Source organism: Prionailurus bengalensis, chromosome C1, assembly GCF_016509475.1.
Source record: "Prionailurus bengalensis isolate Pbe53 chromosome C1, Fcat_Pben_1.1_paternal_pri, whole genome shotgun sequence".
Taxonomy (NCBI): domain Eukaryota; kingdom Metazoa; phylum Chordata; class Mammalia; order Carnivora; family Felidae; genus Prionailurus; species Prionailurus bengalensis.
In genome coordinates, this window is record NC_057345.1 from 210638806 (window position 1) to 210656612 (window position 17807).

A 17807-nucleotide genomic window follows, 5' to 3' on the forward strand; every position below is an offset into this window, starting at 1 on the left:
ATGCTTCCAGATAACTTCAATTAATGTATCCTGGCATGCTATGAAAGGATTGTGTTATAATATGTACAAGAACCGTCCTTTCGCAAAAGAATCTTAAATTGTTTGTGGTGATAAGAGAGGTATGCAAACAGCTTTATCACAAAATGCTGCAAGTTAATCTGAATGCTAAAGAGGCAAACAGGTTACATTCAGTGGAAAATTTCAGAAAGATCAGTTTTCTTTCAATTTAATGTAAAATCTTTAAGACAAGGGTGTTAAAAAGGGAGGGGGGATAAAAACCTAATTCATTACAGTTCATAAGTCATTAACAAGATAATACTCAATGTCCCTCATGTCTGAAGACTTCAATATATGTTTGTGTTTAATAACTTGAAGTAGCTGAGGGACTTAACCAGAAACTTTCGTTGTTTATGGATTTGTCATCAGTAACACCCACATTCATGAGTCTCCTGGGGAAGAGCTTTAGCATCAGGTGTGATTTAATTCAGGGGCTCAAAAAAACATGAGAATCAAAATTTTTCCTATTGTGTTGGGGACTTCTGATAAAACTAGGTTCTTCTAGGGACTTCTGATAAAACTAGGTTCATATTCTTCCATGTTTGATCAAGCAGAGAAGAGAAAATGTTTCTTTCCAGGAACTCCTAACATCCCTTGGATTCACTCCTTTCCATCTTGGAAACCATCACTGTGGCCAAGCATGGGTCACAGACTCCACCCCTGGCATCAGATATGCCAGCCTACCTGAGTCAGAGGGACAGAGACTGGAAAAAAGATAATCGGCAAAGAGAAGGGAGAGGCATCTGATGCTGGGTATTTCAAACAAATATCCTCATTCAGAGTATTCATTCTTCTGAATGAATGTTCATGAATTTCACATTCCAATCATATGTGAAACAGCACATATCATATATGAGGAATATAGGACAATAAAAATATAATTGTGGATTTTGATCTAAAGCTTCTATATAAGATTTGATTCTTAAATCTATGCTTGTCTCTCAATGAGTGGTTCTACAGTCTGTTGATTCCCTGTTCTTCTCTGATACAAATTCCAGATCTTTAACCCTTCCTCCTGAAGCCAAGTGTGCTGTCTGGTCTCATTCGTAGGGCTCCCCTTCCATTGATGTGGGAGAGCTTTTGAAGAGAAAATAAGTGTTGACTCTTCAACCAAACATGTGTTGAAAATGGAGAGAAAAGGCATCCTTTGAACTTACCTACACACTGAAACTAAATCAGAAAAATACATGCAAAAGCAGGAAAGAACCAGACTAGACCCTGGGTGGCTTGTCCATCAATGTTGCTCTGTTCCCAAGACTTTCTACTCAATGGCGGGAAATGCATAATAGCTCTGAGAATACTGTTTAGTACCAGGAGTGGGGAGAAGGAGGAAAGATCATAAATGCATATTAATTTTTCACCCCACAGCAAATCACATTTTCAGCTAGTGTGATGGTAGTAAGCCATAACCAGCACTCTGCAACCACAACTTTTAGACACAAACACCCTCTGAAACATGCACACCTCTCCTCATCATCTGTCTTTTCATATAATTATCATTATACATTTAGAACAAGTTTGTGTAAGCTTCTTAATTTGGTTTGCTTCAACTTCTCTTTGGAATTAAGTGGAGTTATATATTAAACATAGCTTATTGTTAGGAAAACACCAGGTCCTTAATAAATGTTTTATTGGTTGAATTCATAATAATGGCTAATGGGGTACATGTTGCCCCACTTGAGTGGGACACATCATAATTTTAACAAGGCCCTGTAGGAGCCCTGGAGACAATGTCATGACTCAAAGGAATGACTAATACTAGGAATTCCAGACATCAAGGTAGATGCCAAGGGGAGAATTGTCTTAGCTTGTGTTTGACTTGGGAACTTCCTGATTCCACTATTTTGCCAACAAGTAGAATGGGTTTCATCTACATTAAATCTACTGATACCAAAGTAACAACCCTGGAAATAAGTCTTGTCAAATCCACTAGCCTCATCCAAATTAGTTCGGTTTCCTGGCAAAACTATTTCACTCACAAAAAATGATATGTAAGAACTCATGTGTGATTCAGAGGTTTTAAAAGAATCTTAATACATGCCTGAGGAAATTATGCGTTTATACGATGAGAGTTCTGACATTCAAATATAAATGCCCAGCACTCCACCTTGTACAGCTCGGGGGGAGGGGGTTCCCATTCATGTTGTACTTCATGTGCATGGTAAGCCCTGAAGGTGTACAATGCAATGACCCAGTATATATGTCATTTGCTTAAAATGCATTGTGTGTATGTATATATGTACATATGCACATATCTATACCTACAAACACAGACACATGCACACACACACACACACACACATCAAATTAGATTTAGTCTTTCAGAAACTTTCAGAAACTCCTCCACCCAACAGATAGTATGTTAGTTTGGAATTTCCCAATGCATTTATAAGATGGACACTATCCCAAGCCATTCACATCCCCTTGCTATCTTTTGAATTTTGACAAGCTGTAAATTATGACAGAATTTTCCAGGCACACATGCCTTGCCCACAATTTTAGGTAATCTGTTTGGTTTCTTTCTTCCTATAAAATACATAATACTAAGTTGTGTGCTCGCATGTGTGTGAGACACAGAAAGACTCAAAACCATGGAAATCACCGAAGAAAGTTCTCCGTAAACCTAGAGAACAGGCGTCTAACCATACCAGGAACTGGTTACGTGAGCCCATACAGGTCACTTCCACTTCTGAGTCGTACTGTAATTTTTCAGTTGCATATTTAATTTAAAGAGGTTGAAAGTTATTAGTTTGTGATGGTAGTTTCAGAAATACACAGTTTCAGAAATAGGGGATTCAACAGCAAAAACAAGTTAAATACTGCTGTCAGGACATACAAAAGTCTCAAGCTTAAAAGAAAATCGGGAATTCTGACATCTGACAGATGGTGTAATATTTTCTCTTGGTTGAAGTTAAGGTGAATTAATTGTAATAAAACTACCCAATTCTAAAAACGAAAACCAAGCTGGACTATAACTGGAATAACACTTAGCTAATCTATCCAAGTTGGATCTCAACCAAGTTTCCAGGGTAGAAAAGACTTATGACTGGTCACTAGTTTCCAGTACAAGTTTCAGTTTTCAAAATATTTCCTTTAAAAGAAAAAATGAAAAGGGCAGAATACCAATTTTGAACTTTAAAGAATAAAACTTTGCTGCATATATTCCTGGAATCCTGCTTAATGCTGTCTCTCTTTTTCACCTTACCTTCACATTTCTATAAAAAGGGACATTGTCCAATTAACACGCACGGGTCCATCCTCATTTGCCATCCTGGAGAAATGAAGACTGAGGATCTGTAGCAACATAGCCTTTCGCATACTTAGTCCTTACCACTGAAGAAATCCATTTATTCATCCTTTATTTCCTCCTCTAAAGATTTTTCTATAAAATGTATATTCACCCTCTCTGTTGATTTATATCTATGGGAAATCAATGTCTTTCTTAATGCTCCAGAGAGGTAAAGAAATAACCCATTCCCAGTGGCAACAAGATTATATCCATAGAGATAATTTGCCTGTGAAATATTACCCAGCAGTCTTTTAACTTGGTACCATTACTCTGCTCTGTGGTGCATTCTGTCTTTTCTGATTAGATAGTGTTTGCAAGTAAAATAGTTCCCCCGGTAAACCAGATAAGGAAGCGGTCTGGCCAGTGGGCAGGACGCAGACAGCTAGAGGTATCTCACATAGTTGTGTCAAATTCAACTCCTTCCTTTTCCTCTGAAACATTATTTTGGAGATGAGCCAGTTGATGTTTAACACAAATTAACCAGGATCCTCCTTATTGTTCTTAGTATCTCAGAGGTCATTGCATGGGGGACATGATGCCTAGAAGGATGCACCTCAGATAACCTTGATAGATGGGGAACAACACTGACACCCAACATGATAAGGGACATATCCAGACATATCCAACCATCAGACCAGTGTCAGACCAATAACTGGTCTTCTAAATTTCAGGCCAGTCCAAGTGGCATAAGTCTGACTGAATTAAGTCTCAGTATTCTTGGTCTTCAAATTATCCAGTAACATATTGACATGTAAATAATTTTATAATGGTTTTGTCTCTCTTTTTGCTCGGTATACAGGATAAAATTCCATTTCAGAGGATGGTATGGTCAAACACCAATAGCTTGTCAGGAAAAAGGGAAGAGTTTTTCCCCTCTGCCCTGGGAATATCACCCCCTGCAAATATACACATAGGGCGGGGGTTCCCATTCCATGGAGCAGGTGGGATGAGTCCTTCAACTCTACAAAGTGCATTTTACTCCAGAAATTGTTCTCAGTAGAGACATTCTGGGGAGGAGGCAGTACATTCTGCATGGTTCTTCTGTGGGGAGGACAGGGGAAAACTTCAGAGGTGCTCACTCCAAGAATGAGCTCACCTAAAAGCTATTTTGTGGCCATGCCATTCCCGTGAACTAGATAGTCTTGGTGCACACGTTCCTGCCATGGCCCTTCTGCCCTTTTGCCATGCCTTTCACTGTCCCCCAAAAGGAAGATACCCAAGAGGAAGTTCCTGCTTCTCTCCCCACCACCGCTTCTGTCTTCCCAAGTAAAAAGGAAGATGGTGAGGGCCTCTCTTGGGGGTTCGTGTGCGGGGAGTTAATGAGCAATACTCCTTGCTCATGGATCTCTCCTCTCTGGAAACAACCTGCCCTTGAAGCAAACACTTCTTTTTTTTTCCTTCTCTTTGTTCACCTGTCTTGCAGGAAAGCTTCCTCCTACAAATGTTCAACCTGTGGCAGGGTAGATAGATACGGCATTGAGTCCTGGCCACATCCTCCTTATATCCATAAATAAAACTCATTTCTCTCTCCTGAACACCAGAGACAATTTCAGAATTGGCTCAGAGTCTGGTCAGGAGAAACATGGAGATGAGATCTACTGTCCCTTTAGAGGCTTCTCTGAGGACAAGAGGCGAAGAGTGACAGATCCCATAGAAAATCTACATCAAGTAGGAACTTTAACAAAAGGCACTGACCCAAGGCCAAACTCTTGGTCTTACTTGCCTTGGGCCAAGACTAAGTGGACATTTCATCAAATTTCAGCAGGGAAGATGCACAAGTGCTATTGGCCCGCCTCTAGTTAATCCATACATAGATCAGTGGAAGAAGTAAAAATGTTGACGGTTACCTGGAGAGAAGCCAGGAGGGAGTATGATAGAGTAGGGGAGGAAGCAGGCTCAGGGCCGTGTAACGTGGTGGACAGGGCCCAGAGCTAGACATCTACACCTGGGTTCTAATCCCAGTGTACAAGCACCTCCTACAAGCACCATGCCCTTATGACGTTCTCTCTGAGGTGCTTTTCTGCAGGTGGAATAATCATTTCTGGAGAGGTTGTTTTTAAGAAAATCTATGGAAACCCCTTAGAAAGAGTGAAGAACAATAAGAATTGAAAGGACTATTATGTGAAACAAACTGGGAAACCATTAAAAGAGCTAGATAACTGAACATAGTAGTACATTGATGCTTAAACAACACGGGCTTGAATCGCATGGTTCCACTTATTCATGGATTTTTTTTCAGTAAATACAGTACAGGGCTGTGAATGTATTTTCTCTTATAATTTTCTTAAGAACTTTTTTTCTTTTTTCTGACTTATTCTATCGTAACATGGTATATAATACATGTAACATTCAAATTATGTGTCCATCGACTATTTATGTGATCATTATGGCTTCTGGTCAATAGTAGGCTGTTACTAGTTACGTTTGGTGGGACCAATAGTTATATGTGGATTTCCAACTGCGCAGGAGGTCAGTGCCCCCACACCTGTGTTGTTCAAGGGTAACTGTTATTTTCAGGCTGGTGGGTCTGAGATGAAGAAACCGACCCTGATTCGATACGTATGGGGAAGGAAGAGAATTCTTTTAGGGCAGGACCAAAACAGAGAGGAAAGCAGCAAGAGACCTAATTTCAGCTTAGGGCCACCACTGGCCTTTAAATCTTTTGCTTGCAAACTAGGAAATGATGCCCTTGCCCCAGGCAGACAAGCCTCATGCCATGCTGCACAGTGCGGTGACGTGCCCAGGGTTTGTATTTCAGCCCGCATTTGTCCTCTTCACCAGGGATCCTATGCACTGCGCAGCTTCCCCACCCGCACGTGCCAGCTCCCGCTTCTGTGTGAACTTGGGCACCCAGGTTTCTCTGCTTTCTGGTTTCTGCCCTTGGAAAGCTGGAATTATAGTCATGTTTGCCACTCTTGCCTGGTTTTAAAGATTATGTGATGTACATAGAAGCACTGAGGGAAGCGTACACAATGACAGACATTATTACAGAGCAGCCTAACCCATGTCTCTCTAGCAGGCCAGGAGGGAGGAGAGAGACTGAAAGGCACAGTTGGTCATGATTAAGCCTGAGGACACACTGCATTTGGTACAAAGAGGAACAGTGGGGGGTCAGGAGACACGTGCCTCACTAGCCATGAGGAATGCCATGGCTTTCCTCTTGTTATGCTTCTGTCTGGGGAGAGATCACCATTTGTAGTCATGGGTTGTACAATTACCCAGAGGCTATGGTGATGTTTTTGCATCCTTAATCAATCTAATAATCAGAACCCGGGCCCATGTGCCGATCATCTACGTGTTAAATACCTTCCCTCACATCTATCCATTTATCCTCCTGCTCACGAGTCTTGAATGCCTTCATTTCTTTTCTCACACATTCCTGTAATTTATTCATCTCAAGATGCACTTGTGTCTCATTCAATCACTTAAACAGACCTTTGGTGCCTTTTTAATTGATTCTTCTTGGGTTTTAATTTGCATCTTTGACTTTGCTATCCTGATTTCTTTGACTATCCCTCTCTCTGCATGACATATGTTTATGCTTTAGCAGGTTTCCAATATTCTGGAAGACTTCAGAGGCCAAGGTTGAAAAAAATGCTATTTTAAATAGAATCTTATTTGATTGGCCAGGCAACTGAGCAAAACCAAGGGTAAACACTCCACCTTTGGGAAGCAGACAGCCAGGGTCACCCTTTAATGGCCAGCTGCCCAAAGCCAACCTGGCAAGCTCTTAGGCTGACAGAAGATGGTCAGAAAGGGGAGAGAGGTTCACGGATCAGAAAAGGTTAAGGTTTCCTGTGAGGAGTTTCCATTTGATTTTGCCTCTATATGATTTAGGGACCTACTGTGTGCTTCCCCTGCATTTGGATTCCTTTTTGTTTAGGGTGGGGTGTTGGAACAGGGAAAACACACTAATGAATTAATAAACTGGTTTGTTTGGGAAAGCAGGGAATAGATGAGCAGTTCTGCAGCAATGTATTCTACATTACCCCTTGGGGACAAGATTTGTGTTTTTAATTCTGTTTAGCTTAAGTGCAAGTAGAATTGCATAAGGGTTCCTATAAATTAATTCCATCCATGTAAGGTCCATATGATAGGAAGAAGGGGAGGGAGACAAGGTGCTGTGATCCTGACTTCATGCGCCCATATGGCAGATAATCCAATAAGGTCATCCCAATTCCCCACCTGGGGCTCTAACCCTGGGCTTGGGTTACATGAGTGATTGGATTTTTATTGGGATCCTGCCACTGACCTGACACAATCCTACTATGTTTATTTTCTTATTGATATAATGAGATCCATAAGATGAAAATGATTCCCAAGTGGTATTATGCAAAGGAGTTAATATTTTTAAGCACCCAGAAACTCTACCATATGACAGAGAAGTACTGAAAATTATAATGCCACGTGCATTTTTTTATGTTCTTCAAGGGAAAAAATTATTATTTAAGTTTTAATCACAAGCATAGAATCATTAAACTTGCAATGAGGATGTATAATTTCTGCCAAAACACACACACGCGCACGCACACACACACACACACACACACACAAGAAAATATTCTATTCTAAATCTTTCATTTGTTTTAATGAGCTTCAGAACCAAGTATTGGCACCCAATTTTTAAATATGCATCCATTTTCTTATTGCTATATTTAAACACTCCATCATAAAATGTGGTCAATTTACTTCAAATGTACAATGGTTTTTAATCAACCAAGACCTTATTATAATGAATATGCTGCCTTCATGTTTTCTCTGGGATCAATTGAAAGACCTAGATTCTGAGCATACATATGTAATATTATGAGGAATATCGATACTTCCTTTATGTTTTTGTGAAATCTCAATCACTTGTGGGTATTGAAAGAGTGAATGTAAACTGTACCCCATCTTTCAGTAGATTTATATATTTTTATGCTTTTGGCCTTAGATATAAAATTCTCATCCATGATTCTGGGAACTCCAATTGACTGACTGCCCCCCCCCCCACACGACTAAATGGCTATTTCATTTGCTCTGTGATTGTTCCTGAATTCACCATTGTGTTTAATTTGCGGTAGACTGGGCCAGAGCTAAGAAGCCTGGATCTGCATATTCAAGAGACAAAACTTTATGGAGACTTAAAAAAAAAGGCAACTAAGGGAAGTCAAAAGTCAGAGACCCAAGCACAGGGCCATCCTTCGTTCATTGAGCAACTGAGTGGTACAACCTCTAGCCACTCACCATGGAGTGTGTCCGGGAGCATGACTGCATCTACCTAGAAGAGGAGTCTTTCTTAAACACATGAAACCTTCTAAATCCACATTTAGAAGGAGGTAGCCAGGTTCCAGTCCTGAACCCTAGGTCCCATGAGGAGAACTTAAGTCTAGGGTGTCGGCTCCAGGAGGAGTATTTCAAAGGCACACCAAGAGTACTGCTCCAAAGGGTGCTGGTCACTGCTGGGCCCAGAGCCTGAATGACAAAATTAGAAAGAAAAGGAAAGATGGAGAGTGCTGAGAGCAGTACTTCTTGATGGTACAGAAATAGAAGCAATGATAAAAAATACAAGCATATTCTGGGAGCTTCTGAATGAAGCTCACACACAAAGGAGATACCAAAAGATACGTGAGAGAAGAATCTACATGCCAGAAAATCTTGGTAGTCTAGCCCCAGTGAACAAACACCTATTCCCCCAAAGTCTTCTCCTTCTGCTGACTGTCATCAAACACTCCAGATAATGTGAAAATGAAGGAGACTCGGAGATCAAAGACCAGGACTAAAAGGTCTCTTATACAAAGTAAAAGAGAGAGATATGTACTTGCAGGGCTGTGTAAGAGTCATGGTTCAGCATCATAATGGAATCGGTCTCTGAGCTGCTGGCCTGAAGCGCTTTCAAATTCCCTTTCTTGCAGGCAAGATTAACTCCATAATTAAGTAGCCAAACAGAGACTATAAGAGTGTGGAAGGGGCAGAGGCTGCTGACATAGAGGATGTGCTCTGTTCCAGTGGTTCAAGCATATAGAGTCAGGAAGCCAATTTCCCATTGTTGAGAAGAAAATATTGACAAGGAAGGGAAGATGGAAGGAGCTATTAACGAACTACAAATGAGAAAACCCTTAATTAAGAATAATAACAGGGCACCTAGGTGGCTCAGTCAGTTAAGCATTCGACTCCTTGCTTCCACTCAGGTCATGATCTCCCTGTTCATGAGATCCAGCCCCACAGCGGGCTCTGAGCTGACAGCACAGACCCTGCTTGGGATTCTCTCTCTCCCTTTCTCTCTGTCCCTCCCTCCCTCACATGTATGCATGCATGCTCTCCCTCTCAAGGTAAATAAACAAACATTTAGAAAAAAGAAGAATAATGAAATTCAGAACATCTTTGGACAAAATCTAGCATACAAATAGCTGCAGGCAATTCTGTAGGGATAAAGAATTAAAGTAGAAACTATTACTCATTAGAAAATCAACATTCACCAGATATTTTTATACTCTGATGTTCAACTTTTGCATGCCCATACATTTATATAATGGTGAAATATGACAGTATATATGACAAGATATAAGATATCATAAATCATAGTCAGATATCTAATTCCCTTATATTCCAACTTGAAATACTCCATCTTTCTCAACAACAGTGTGATCTGATATAGTTCTACACTCTATGTTGTAGGTTGTATTGTGTCTCCAAAAAAAAAAAATGTTGGAGTTCTAACCCTCAGAGCCTCTGATGACCCTATTTGAGGAGATGGATCTTTGCCAGTGATCAACTTAAGATGAGATCATTAGAATAAGCTCTAATCCAATATGACTGGTGTCCTTATAAGGAGAACTTTAGACACAAAGACACACACAAAGGAGAATGTCACATAAAGATGAAAGCAGAGATGGAGTTCAGGGAGATGTATCTACAAGGAGTGTCAGAGATTTCCAGCAAACTATCAGCACTAGAAGAGAGACACAAGTCATATTCTTCTTCTCACAGCCCTCGGAGGAAACAACCCCACCAACACCTTGATCTCAGACTCCAAGGCTCCTGAACTGTGAGACAATAAATTTCTATTGCTTAAGCTACCCAGTATGTGGTTGTGGTTACAATAACCCTAGGAAGCTAATACATTGTGGTTCCCTTTACTACCATATCCTCAGACTTCTAATTTCTATAGTTATCCAAGATTTCTGGACTGGTACAAGAATGCTCATATATGCCCATATAGCCCAAATCAGTAACAGCAGTAATGTCCACCAACAGTAGAATAGACAAGTAGATGTTAATATATCCACGCTATGGGATGCTAAACAACAATAGGAATAAACAAACCACCGCTATTTACAACAACAAGGAAGAATCTCACAAGTAGAACATTGAGCCAAAGAAACCAGATACCAAGATATACACAATGTATGATTCTGTTTGGATGAAATTCAGAAATAGGCAAAACTAATTTTTGGTGGTAAAAGTCAGGAATTTTAACCTTTTGTGAAAGCTGGTCATTGAATGGACAGAGGCCAAAGGGCTGCTTCTTAGTCCCTAGAAGCGTTCTCTTTCTTGATTCAGGTAGTAATCACATGGAAATGTGCACTTTGAAAATTCATTGAGCCACTTACTTATGAAATGCTTATTTTTCTGAATATATTATGTAGTTCAATTTTTTATTTTATTCAGTTTTTAATTCCAATATAGTTAACATACAGTGTTATATTAGTTTCAGCTGTGCAATATAGTGACTCAACAACTCTATACATTACTCAGTGCTCATCATGGTAAATGTACTCTTAATCCCCATCACCAATCTACCACCTCCCCTCTGGTCAGCCTCTGTTTTCTTCCTGTACTTAAGAGTCTGTTTTTGGTTTGTCTCTTTTTTTCCATTTGTTCATTTGTTTTGTTTCTTAAATTCTACATATGAGTGAAATATATGACATTCGTCTTACTCTGATTTATTTTGCTTAGCATCATGCTCTCTAGCTCTATCCGTATAGTTGCTAATGGCAAGATTTCATTCTTTTTGTGGCTGAATAATATTTCATTGTATATGTATTATATATACCACATCTTCTTTATCCATTCATGTATCAACGGACACTTGGGCTGCTTCCATAATTTGGCCACTGTAAATAATGCTGCACTAAACATAAGGGCAAATATATTCTTTCAGATTAGTGTTTTCATATTTTGGGGTAAATACTCCATAGTGTGATAACTGGATCATAGGATAGTTCTATTTTTAATTTTTCAAGGAAACTCCATACTGTTTTCCACAGTGGCTGCAACAGTTTGTATTCCTACCAACAGTGCAAGAGAGTTCCTTTTTTTCTTCACATTCTCACCAACACTTGTTGTTTGTTGTGTTTTTGATATTAGCTATTCTGACAGGTGTGAGATGATACCTCATTGTAGTTTTGCTTTGCATTTCCCTGATGAGTGATATTGAGCATCTTTTCACATGTCTGTTGGCCATGTGTACTTCTTGTTTGAAGAAACGTCTGTTCATGTTTTTCTGCCCATATTCTGGTCAGTTTATTTGGTTTTTTGGTATTGAACTGTTTATATATTTATATAGTTTGGATACCACCCCTTTATCAGATACATCATCTGCAAATACCTTCTCCCATTCAATAGGTTGTCTTTTAGTTTTGTTGATTGTTTCCTTTGCTGTGAAGAAGCTTTTTATTTTGAGATAGTCCCAGTAGTTTATTTTTGCTTTGATTTCCTTTGCTTTGCCTCAGGAGACATGTCTAGAAAAATGTTGCTACAGCCAATGTCAGAGAAATTACTGCCTGTGCTCTCTTCTAGGATTTTTATGGTTTTGGGTCTCACATTTAGGTCTTTAACCCATTTGGAGTTTATTTTGGTGTATGGTGTAAGACAGTGGTCCGGTTTCCTTTTGAAAAAATTATATAACCTCTCTAAACTTCAGTGGTTACACTTTGCTTAGAAGTTATTATTTAGCACTTGGAAACATTATCATATATGTTTTACATTTAATGTGCTCATTAGCTTACCTTTTTTAGCATTTTATAATTTCCCCTGAGAGGAAATACCATATTATGCATTTTTGTATCTCTAGCACTGTATAATACCCAAAGAAGTACTCATAAGTATTCCTTGATAATAACATAATCAGAAATAGACAAGCATAGACTGACACGAGAGTACCATTAACACATCTACACATAGACGAATATACTTGTGGATATGTGACACATCCTAAACCATACACTGGACTGTCTTCTAAAGACTAAGAGAAAGAAAAGAATATTCATTGAGTATTTACTATGTTCCATTCAACAGCCTAAGATGTAACATACCTTACCTCAATGTATGCTCTCAACAACCCTTTGAATTTGACCCTGTCATTACTGATGAGGAAATTGAAGTTCAAAACATTTTAATTAACTTGCTCAATATAACAACCAACACTCAAAATCAGACGGGTGCTGTGCATTAACTGGAAGGTGGGAAAAGATAGTATAATTTTCCCCTTTTTCTAAATTCTCCACTAGATAGAGTTTCAGGGTTCTGATTCTGTCTTCTGATTCTCTCTTCTGTCAAGTTTCAGATTCTGTATTCCTAAAAATTGATCCTAGAGCAAAGGGCACAAACACTGGATTCATTCCAGGATTGACATTCTTCCTTTTTTACTACCTCAACTCCCAAGGTTAACCTGGTTCCTTCAGCATTCTCCTCGATTCTGTAAACAAGCCCATGGCTTTCCAGTAAATTCCTCCTCTGCTTATGTCGGCAAAACTTGGCCCTGCTGTTGCAGACCGAATACCCTTGCCGAATCATCAAGAAACATCTCAGAGTGACAAGAACAAGACCCAGAGCAGACCTGTGACTTGCTAACATTCCTCCACACAGAATGGGCACAAGTATCAGGCCCCTCACCAGCGCTCATTTCTCCACTCCATCTTCTTGCCAAGTGAGAGCCTTTTGTTACTGAGTTGTTGAAACATAGCTGTGGTTGTGTAAAGAGTCCCCTTTACAACACCTCAGTTTTTTTCAGGCTTTTCTTCAGCTGCAGTGGACTTTGCCAAGTACCATGATCAATTGCCCAACAGGCTCCAAGTGCAACGTCTACAGCATTTTGGCAGTTAATCACTGGTGGCTTTGCATTGTTCTTTGTTTTGTGTGCCATTTCTCCCATGTGTTTGTTTGTCCCTTGTTCTTTATAGTCCTCATGCCTCTCAGCATAAGGTTAGCACTCTGAGATTGATCTGAAACGACAAATATAAGATAATTGCCTCCTGTTATTCAATATTTTAATTTCCATAGTGGCCCAGCTAAGGAGAAGGGACCCCTTGTTTATGATTAGTATGAAGTTAATGTGTTCTCTAACCCTTTCTGCAATCCTTTCAAGAATCATCCATTCCATAAGGACATAAACAGAAGGAGTTCTACCTGGTTTTCATGAATGCCAGCTATTACGTATCTTGAGTAACTCCATTCAACATTCCAAAGCCACCCTAAAAGGTCCCTCTCCAAAACTATAGTAAACACGTTCAGCTCTCTAACTGAACTTTGTCCCTATTGTTAGCTCTAAGGCTTAATAATCTGGAGGTTAAAATGAGGCTAAAGTTTAGTTGCACCCAGTTAGAAAATCCATTTATAATTATAGTTTTGAACTGTATACCAAAACTTATATCACTGAATAGTACCCAAGAAGCATTCTAACATTCTGTTTTATGTGCTTGGAATCTCTCAAACTCTATCAGAGACTCAAAAATGAGCATGCAGCCACCCAAGGGTTTGAATAACAAAGTTGGAAAAGGACAGCCAAAAACAATAAATTGGCCTCCATGGTCTGAGCCAGACTCAGCCATGTATAACTACTGAGCTGGAATAAATAAGACCTCTGTTGAAAATGGTAATGAGAATACCTAAAAAAAAAAAAACCCTCAAAGAATAAAGTCAAGAAAAATTATAAAACTTGGTTCTAAAATTTCTAAAATACATTATTTCTAAAACATCAAAGCATCAGTTTAATAAATGGTTTCTGGACCCACGTGCAACAAATTAAATGCCGATGTAAATAAGAAAAACATCGTTTTGATGCAGCCTGAGAGCTCTGGACATTGAGACAGAACATCTCCATAGAAAAGTGCTTTCTGAAAATTTCCCCAGACGCACCATAAAAGCAAATGAACTGGGAACATGAGCCCACTGGTAGGCAGGGGAACACGGCAAAAATAGCTCATCTCAAGCATTAAATGTCTTTAGGTTTTGTCTTTCTCTTAAAACATCATGGTAGTTTTGCATTAAATATTAATATAGATCTGTGTAAAAATTTTAATGACTTAATTTAATTATCTTTGGGAAATTTTTGAAATTTAATCTTTGTTAAGCTTTGCCTAAAGTCAATATATAGACCAGATAGGTCATGTTGATCCTGAGGGTTCTTGAATTCTGCACACCACCACTTATCCATAGGGACACAAAAAGCCCAGGTTAATAAGCATAGTTTTAGAAGAATTCATATATTTCCCCATCTTTTGGCAAGCAGCTACTAACTGATTACATGAATATAACATTAGGAAGCATACTAAGATATGCATATTCCTAAAGGATTAGTTAAGGAATTGATTTGGCTGCTGTAATGGAAAGACCCAAAATAATAATGACTTAAATAAGATATGTATTTCTTTCTCCTGTAAAGTCTTGGCTAATGTGTTGGCCCATGTTGGAAGCCAGGCTCCATCTGTCTTGCCATTCTGCGATCCTCAACATGGTTCAAAGTCCCTCCTCTAGCGTTTGCCCTCGTGTTCACACCCATCTCTGGAAATTGCACACATCATTTCCATTCACATTGCAAACGCCCAGGATTTAGTCACATGGCCACACGTAGTTGCAAGGGAGAATAGTATTTAACAAGATAGTCTTATACTCACTGAAAGCAGAAAGAAAGAGAGAGGAAGAGAGAGCAGAGAAAAGAAAAGAACACAAAAGAGAGATGAAAAGGAAAAAAACTACAACTAAATCAGGAGGAGGAAGTGGATATTAGAGAATAACCAACAAGTACTGTCACACTCAACTAGTGGTATCAGTATGACAAGACCACTTGTTCTAGTGAACAACAAAATAAAAGAATAACAGAAATCATCTTCTAGATATTGTGACTAAATAGGCATAGGTGTTGACTAATATTCTATAGTTATCAAGCAATTAGAAATTTAATTTAGGGGCACTTGGGTGGCTCAGATGGTTAAAGGTCTGACTCTCGGTTTCGGCTCAGGTCATGATCTCATGGTTCATGAGTCTGAGCTTTAAGTCGAGCCCCGTGATAACAGTGCGGAGCCTGCTTGGAATCCTCTCCCCCTCCCTGCCCCTCCCCTGTGTTCGCTCTCTCTCTCTCTCTCTCTCTCTCTCTCTCCATTTCTAGAGATAGATTTCTATCTCTTCCAAAAATAAATAAACTAAAAAAAAACTAAAAGAAATTTAATTTAATAAAACGAAGCTCAAATAAATTTTTAAAAATGAATATTCAGTAATTGAGATCAATAAGCAAAAGATGACACATAAACATTCTAACCCAAGTGATATTATCAGTGGACCTTTGAAAACTTTAAATATGGTCACTGGAAGGAAATATCTTCATGAAAAGAAAGAAAATGTACTAACAACTTGTTGATTTTTGGAAGAGTCACAAAAGACAATTGAACTTTATAGGAGTACTTTGCTAAGGTAAAAGTTAGTATTAAAAAATAAAACCTGGGTTGGCAAGACAGTGCAGGTCAGGGATCACGGGAAGCCGACTGCCAGATGGAGTTCAGCGTGAGAAGGCTGAAGGAGTGCCCTTGTAGAAAGGAAAGGAAAGAAGGGAAATTGAGCAGTGGGAAAAGTTGAGCAGTAATGCAGTCCCAGCTAAGGCCTCAGCCAATGTCATAGAAAGCTTTGATTGCGGGTTGGCCTATCAGAATTGTCCCATCTTGGATTCAGAATGACAAGCCCTTTATGCCACCACATTGATTAGTCGTTGAATGTCGACTGTTTCTGGAAGAAGACATGACTTGGTAGAGAAAGTTTTCTTCAGCTGAAGTAAATCCGAAAGGAAACTAACATGTGATGGCTATCTTCTAGAAGGCTTTCCAGCCCCTGGGGAAATAAGTCTCTCAAATGTTGCAAGTTTGTTTTCGTAAGAAGACTTCAAAACATAGATTAGCATAAAGGATGTTTAGGGAGTGTTCTTGAACACTTGTTAAAAGGAGAGGGGAAAAAATGCAAGAGCTGTGATACACCCCAGCAAAGAACTCAGCAAACCTTGTCGGAAGCTCTCAAGCTTTTAATGGACCTTCAGATTGGCTGTCTGCTGAGGAGAAGGGATAGGGTCTTTATCTCCTATATTGATCAGTCACTGGTTGTGGGCCGTCCAGAAGGGGACATGACCTTGGGTGAGGCATATTTCTTCGGCCAAGGCAATTTCCAAAGTGGAATGACAGCTAAAGAGTATTGTCTGGCAGTATTCCCAGCAGCTGGGGAAATAGATCCTTCAACCCAGAAAGGATCTGGGTGCATATCACAGTGTCTACCATGCAAGATACACTTAATATTTTCATTTCACGGCCAAAGAAAAACTTAAAAATAAATCATTTTTTATATGAAGAACAGATTTAATGATTTTGTCCATATGAAACTGAGGGCACTTGTTACCTTGCTTTTTTCTCCAAAGAATATTTGGCAATTCTGACATAAATTAAATGTGGGACTGATATATGACTCTACTGTATAAATATTTCTATTTCTTTCACTTTTCCATTCTATTCTTGCCAGCACATGCCTGCCCTTATTTTCCTGCAAACAACAGATCTGTCAGCCCTTAGTTCGCTCACTACCCTCCCTTAGACCCTCTTCCCCATGTCTTAGAAAATAAAAAGTGACCACTTTAAAGGTAAAGAAGTCTCTGCCTGTCTCCTGTCTTCTTGTACCTCACACATTCTTTCCTTTCCCAGGAAAGCTCCTTTTCCCTGATGAAATCTCCCTATTTTGCATATTTCACACATTTACCCATTCTGAAAATGTCTTTCTTGACTCTTCTGTTTTCCCTAACTACAGCCATACTTCTATCCTTTCCCCTACCAAATTTCTTAAACTAGCAACATACAATCATGGGCTTGTTTCTAAAACACCAGTCTACTCCCCAGGCCCTGAAATCCTATTTTACTTCTCTGCACATTTTTCTACCTACATGTACTCCATCCCCACAAAAGGCTAAATCACTCTTCTCTGGGTGAATTAAAGATTGTTTTTTCCACAATCCTCACACTTGACCTTCAAGTTACACCCATTTTTTTTTCAGACTGTACATGACACTGACACTGTTGTTGTTTTTCCTGAGTCTCACTTCTCATTTCTAGTTTTTTTCCCTCAGTCACTAACCAGGAAAATGATCCAAAGCTGCTTCTGACCCTTTATCTAAAGCACCATTATATATCATTTCTTGGTATTTTAATCATTGCTCCTGTGCTGGTGATGCAGA